This window comes from Coptis chinensis, chromosome 3 (assembly GCF_015680905.1).
Source record: "Coptis chinensis isolate HL-2020 chromosome 3, ASM1568090v1, whole genome shotgun sequence".
Classification (NCBI taxonomy): domain Eukaryota; kingdom Viridiplantae; phylum Streptophyta; class Magnoliopsida; order Ranunculales; family Ranunculaceae; genus Coptis; species Coptis chinensis.
Window position 1 is genome coordinate 109,305,137 of NC_141458.1, and position 6,850 is coordinate 109,311,986.

A 6,850-nucleotide genomic window follows, 5' to 3' on the forward strand; every position below is an offset into this window, starting at 1 on the left:
ACTTCCATAGAAAGATTTCCAAAAGAAAGAGTCATTGAGCCTTCCCGACAATTGATTGTGCATTGGCAGTTGCCAAGAAAGGACGCCCTAAGATGATGGGAATGGAATCATGAGCAACTTCTGTGTCGAGAATAACGAAGTTGGTTGGATAGTAAAAGTCTTGAACTTTAACGAATATATTTTCAACTATGCCATTAGGATACTTAATAGAATGATCGGCTAACTGCAAAGTCATTTTGGTTGGTTGAAGTTTTGTTAAACCTCGTTGTTTATATAAATAAAAAGGTAGAAAGTTAACACTCGCCCCCAGGTCTAATAGAGCAGTCACTACACCATAAGAGTCATTTTGTAACGCAGCAAAATTCTCATTTGTAACACATATATCCGTTACTACCTTTCTAACAGACATAACTGTTAGGTTCATTCGTATCCGTTAGTATATTTTATTTTATTTTTCCAATTATTATAAAAGTATTATTTTAATGTTTAGTAACAATTAATTTCGTTAGGAAACAAATTAAAAAAAAGAAAAAACATCTAACGCAAAGACCAAAAGGGTATATGTGGAACTAACGGAAAATATTAGAACTAAATAAAACAAAGTTCTCTTCGATGCTCATCTCTCTCAAGTCTTCATGCCTCCATGAAAATCTCGTCTCCTCTGTCAAAGAAGGAAGTGAACCAGGTACGCTTTCTCTCTCACTCTCTCCTTCTACCCAAACCCTAGCTAGCGAATTTCCAAGTTTTTTGTTTTAATAGCACGAGTTCTGGTTCCTTCTTAATTAGAACCTCTTCAACTTCTTTTTATGCTTATTGGTTAGTCTCTTCCGTGAAATCTAGTTGCTTTCTCATTTTTTGTTCAAAGAAATTAGTACTGAGATTTGGGTAATTTCTTCTTTGAGATGCATATTCATACGGTTAGGGCTTCATATTTCAATTGTGGTACAAACTCGATTGGAAGAACTAATGATGTGCTTGGGCAACAACTGTTTTCTCTTACAAATAGGGAATGAACATGCCTCTATCAGAGAAGAGCAACCTAACAAGGGAACTGGCACAGGTTAGTTGATTTTAGTTCGTATCTTCTTTGATTCATCGAGTTTAGTTTTCAACTTTGCCAATTGTGTTTTTAACAAAACTTGTAATCCTTGAATTTGAGTGAATTTGAGTACAAGTTGAAGTATTAGTTTGCTGAAACAAAATTACATCTTGAATGGTTTTATTGTTGTTTCTGGAATTGGGGTTGATTCAAGCTTGTAAATTTCAGACCATGAAAGCATCAAACAATGTCAAAGTTACTGCTGAAAACATGCACGACGTGCACTAGGAACTATACTAATATCCTTTTTGTCCTGATTAGGATCTAATAGCTCAATTTACATAACTGGGTTTAGTTTTGGTACTTAATTCTCTTTACTACTTGAAGAAAATAATTTTAGAGCTAGGTGCCCGGCCAACCCTCATTAGGCTTCTTCATTTTGACACTGGAATTGAAATAATACATAGATACATAACATAGCTCCAGTTTCCACAATGCCTCATTCTTTTTTATTACTATATGCATCCCCTTGCAAGCATCTCCTTGTGTTCTTTATAATGAAGGCCCCTTATTGGTTGAGCTTTTGTACGTTTATGGTCTGATTTATTTTAACTGATTCTTTAGTTGCATTTAAGTGGTAATTTCTAGTTTCAATTTTATTCAAGTTGTAATCACTTACTGGGTGTGCAGAACGGAGGGGACAGTGCGTGTTGGAGTTGATTGGCGGTGGAATTTAGACATTGGAGCTTATTTGGTTATATTTATCTGGTTGGATGTTTGTGGGTTCAGTAGAAGCCATAAATCTATAGTTTAGTTGTCCATGAAAATCCAAGTTCTTTGGTGATCTCGCCTGCCAGGTGTGTGTGAAAAGTCTGCTTCTATATGAATTTACCGTTGCATACAAATACATAACTATCATATTTGTTGTTGCCCTTCTTTAACTACACCAGAATTGATTAATAACGACATCTTGTTAGGACTGTGTTGACTGTCCTTAATGTAGGACTGCAAGAACTGTCCTATATAGCCTAAGCCTGTTGTATATTGGCATAAGGTAAAATAAAGGATGAGCTTTAGTGTAGTGCATCCACAACGGTAGCGGTAGTGCTTGAATTTTCAAGAACTCGTCGCGGGGTAATTTTTCATTCTCGCGCTCATTATACCAGTTAGAAACCCTAGTGGAAATAGAAGAGAGAGAAAAAAAGGTGACTTCTAAGTTCTAACAAGCCATGAGTTTTGTCACTGAATCAAGAGCTCTACTGTGAAATTGTAAGCTCTCTCTCTCCCCCAAAAAAAAACCATAATAATATTTAGTCAATGCTTTAAAGCTTCAAGTTTAAGTTTTTCATCCGATATTTGTTTGTTAAATTGAAATGGGTAAATTTCTTTTGCTAGAGTTCACTCAAATCAAAGTTCCTTCTCCAAATCGAGGTAAATTTCTTCCCTTTTTCATTCTTCTTGTTTTATTATTATTATGGATTCAATGGGGTTTTCTGAATCTATCATGTGTTTTCGGTTATAAATTCCTTTCCTTTTTTCCTTTATCTCATATTTGTTCTATTTACTTATATATTGAAGGGATTTGTCTACTGATTTTTGCAAAAGTTTTCCTGTGTAGGTAAAAGGTTAAATCTTTTTGGGTTTGTTCATTTTTGTCGAGCTCAAGAATGAGGGCTTGACTCAAGTGAGGGGCCTTAAGGTGATTGGACATGGGCTTTGCTTTCTCTTGTGTAACAATCTTTCTCTCAAACTTAAAAAAAAAAAAAAAAAATGATTGTGCGGCAATATTGCTATCTTAATACCAAAAAGCTTTGTGAGTTTGTGGTAGCATCATTTGTGGATTTATAGTCATATGCTTAAGACTGTATAATGGTTGGATGTTCGTACAAGCCTTGTACTAAATATTTTATTCCGTTGCCTTCTGTGTACAATGCGTTCCAAATATTTTGTTTTAAATAGTACATACAATAGTTTGTTGCCTCCTCCAAGTTTGTATGGCCACGTTAAATGAGTCAAATTTGATTTTTCCCAAGTTTCATGTGCTTGTTTCTTAATACTTTTTTACATGACCAACCAAGAAATCCAACATCTAAAATAGAACTGCTGAACTTCGCAAAGTATGTTATTAACTTGATAAGTAAGCTTACCTTTTTTTCGGTGCCCAATCGTAGCTTGTCTTATGGAAAACTACCATGGCATTGATAACCCCTCCTTCACTTGCATTCCAAGAGGACAGGAGAAAGAGTATTGCTTATTCTCGATCAATAGTTCGCGGCACTGCGCTAGTCGCTAGTCTCGATGGGGATGCCACCAAGCCTCATTCCCCAAGAGCTTTCAAAATCTAGTGTGAAACAGCCTAGCATTACTTTAGATAGAGAACTGGGGTGTCATTGCATTGTATTATTGTATCTCATATTCTCATCTATTTGGTAGACATTAGTACGTGTTAAAAAACCTGTTTCTTGGAAGCATCGAGTAGCTATTTTTTTCTTGAATGCCATTCTTATCCTTTGTCTATTTGTAGGAAGATAACAAGTCCAATTCTTGAGTATAGCTGGAATGAAGTATTGCGTGTCTTGAGCATACATACAACTCATTATATATGACCCTGGGCATCAATATCAGGTTTGTTTGCTAGACCCAATGATGATATTGCTTTTTTCTTTCCACTACTTAGTACTGGTAATATAATATTTCTTATCTTCTTCTTGAGAATTGGATCTACATTCTAAGATTTTGATGTGTGTTTATGTTATATATTTTCTAAATCATGTAATGATCTCTTTAGTTATCCTTTTATCTTGGACCCATGTCTGGTTTCTTGCAAAATGGAAGCAGTTCTATATATTTTATTGAAATGGAAGAGTTCAATAAGGTTCATAGGCAGGTGGCGAATCATCTCTAAATTGTTCTAAGTGTTTTGTACTGTCTGACCTATAAGTTGTTATGTGTTCCTCTAATATGTGTTTTTCTTTCTCTTATTTCATTCCTTAGGAGGATGAAGAATTGGCATACTGACTGATTTTCTTCTATTTTAAAGGTTGTGGGAAACAATAATTATTTCTGTGATATGACTGCAAGGCAAAAATTTAGTTTCGAGTCATTAGATTCAGAAGAATGAAATCCAAGTTCACCTTCAGGTATTGTTCTAGCTCAAATCTTGGATTGAAGGTTAATTCTTTATGTACTCTTTTTTCTATTATTAGAAAAAAGAAATTACTTGCCATGCTGAAAGAAATTAATATAGACTAAATTTGTTCTTATCAAGGAAATGGGTTGTTGGTACTGTTTAGATATAGTTTTCTACATTTAATTCACTTGCAAAATGGATGACTCATTAGCACTGCACTACGGTGCTAGTTGTTATTATGTAATCTCCCAAGGTGCATTGTACAGTAGGATGACTAGGGTCCTTGTACTTAATAATTCCGTTATGTTCAGATAAAGAGGGATATTGTTCAGTTAAGAAGGCTTCGTTGGGTATGTTGGTTTTCCTCTTCTTGGTGCACAACTCTTTTAGAAACTTAGCGTATCCAGGTAGACTTTTTATAGTATCTAGAAAAGATTGGTTTATAGTCAGATTTTTAAACACTTCCCTAATCTTATCAAAATTCTCATCCTTTTTAGACACAATTAGTGTATGGGGATACGGTGGTTTATCTCTATATTTAGCATAAGGGTCAAAAGTGTTATTAGTATTTTCTTTATCTTTGGCCATTTTCCATCTAGGTGTCCATATTGGAACCTCTACAGGTGTAGGATCATCAATTTCTATGGTGGTATTTAGTAAGGTTGTACCTCTTGGTTGTGGTTGGACTGGAACTTCTACAGTTGTAGAGTCTTCAGTTTCTATGACAGTATTCTGTATGGTTTCATATTCAGCTTCCGTTTGCGAGCAATCTGTAAGCATAATCACTTTGTTATCAACTACACTCCCTGAATGAAGGGTAGTGACTGCATGTAGGTCCCCTGGGGTTATATTACCATTATACTGGATACTATTTATTTCGAAGGCGGTGTTTGTTGACTTAGGATTAGGCACTGCTTGACCTGGAAACACGCCTATTTGGTTATTATTTTGGTTAGGAGACATGTTAATAACCTTTTAGCACAAAGATTGCATCATTTGCATCGTTTGTTTCATCATATTAGAGTTTTGATTATGCTGATCTTTCATCAAGTTGGAGTTTTGTTGCATAATTTGATTTTGTTTTTCCAATAAGGTCACTACTACTTTTTCTGTAGATGGTTAGACTGGAATTAAGGCTTGTTGAGCGTTCATGTCTTGGTGTTGATAGTTCTGGGTCATGGGCACTAAACTTCTATTCTGGTCACCTAAGTTTCCTTGTCCTTGATGTGGAGTTAACTGGTTGAAGTTTGATGGTTATGGTGGTGGTGGTGGTTGTGCATAGACAAGAGGACAATAGAAGTCTACATGCTCAAGACTAAAATAGACATTACAACGAGTAGAGTTAATGTTCATGACTAGAGTGGGCTATTGTTGAACAGAGACGACATCTACCTTTTTAATGAGGGCATCGATAAAAGTTTTAAGCTTGGGATCATGTTTAACCTCAAAAGAAGAAGGAGTGGAGCCGGAAGAGTCGTTACCTCCCCAATTGTTGTTCCTCTTAGATTGATCTTCTAAGAATTTATAAGCCTCCAAGACTCCTTTACTAAGAAAATTACCCCCAGTCATGATATCTAGAACCTCCTTATGACGATGTAAAAGCCCCTTGAAGAAGGTATGAACAAGCGTGTCTTTCGCAAGATTATGATGCGGGCATTCAATGAGAAGATCAGTGAAAAGATTCCAGGCCTGTGAAAAGGATTCATGAGGATTCTGGTAGAAGAAATGAATATTTTGAAGCATTTCATCTGTCTTCAGGGGTGAGTCAAACTGTTCCATGAACAATTGAACAAGATTAGCCCATGAGTCCACAAAGTTTAGCGTTTGGGCAGTTAACCAAGACGCCACCTTGTTGGCTAGGGTGAATGGAAACACCCTAAGTTTAACTTGATCCAAACTTACGCTAGTATGATGGAATGTAGTGAGAACTTGTTCTATCCTACGCATGTGTTGATAAGGCTTCTCGTGGTCTAAACCATGGAAAACCGGTAACAAGTTAAATATATTTGGGGGAATTCAAAAATCCCCCACTAGGTCTGCAAGAACGATGCACGACTTAGGGCCATCGTTTAGTGCTTTATAAAAATCAGAGAGAGGAGTCTCTGTTTCTTTAGCCATTGATGTAGACGTAGTGTGAAATTCTAGATAGGCATGTGGTTTTGGGTCTACGAAAAACAAGCCTGATTATACTAGAATTGAAACTCCTCTAACAGAAGAAACGAGGAGTGGAAGAAGGAGTACCTAAATGCCTCCTTGCTACGCGTATGAATAACGTCTTTGATACGCAATCTCAATGTAATTAAGAAGATGGATTCACTAAATATATATAAAAATATGAACAAAACGAGAGTCGGTGGCTAACCTGTGAAAAATTGGGCTTTGCTTCAGATGGGCACGGGCGCGCTTGGAAATAGGCGTAGAAGGGCACGGGCGCAGTCTTGCCTGACTCGATGTCCAGTACTTAAAGCGTGGGTGCACCTCAGAAATAGGGTTAATAGGGTATGGGAGCGTGCTCCAAAAAATTTGAAATTTTTTATAATAGTTTGCTAAGACATCTAAAAAGTCGCCTGTAAAATTTCAGATCAATCGGAGTTATGAAAGTCTTTCTACTACCCTGCAAAATTTGTGAAACAGTTTTCGGACACAACACAAACAACCGAATGGTGAACTAATCAAAACAG

The 6,850-nt window shown here is 36.3% G+C and overlaps 1 long non-coding RNA gene across 1 annotated transcript; it reads left to right on the forward strand.

The window, feature by feature from the left end:
• The first annotated feature begins 799 nt into the window (after window positions 1–799).
• LOC147512858 (uncharacterized) lies at window positions 800–4,304 on the forward strand. Its single transcript, XR_015217280.1, has 4 exons — window positions 800–1,060; window positions 1,730–1,896; window positions 2,435–2,470; window positions 3,564–4,304. It is a non-coding gene; the product is annotated as an uncharacterized LOC147512858 (long non-coding RNA).
• Window positions 4,305–6,850: the final 2,546 nt, after the last annotated feature.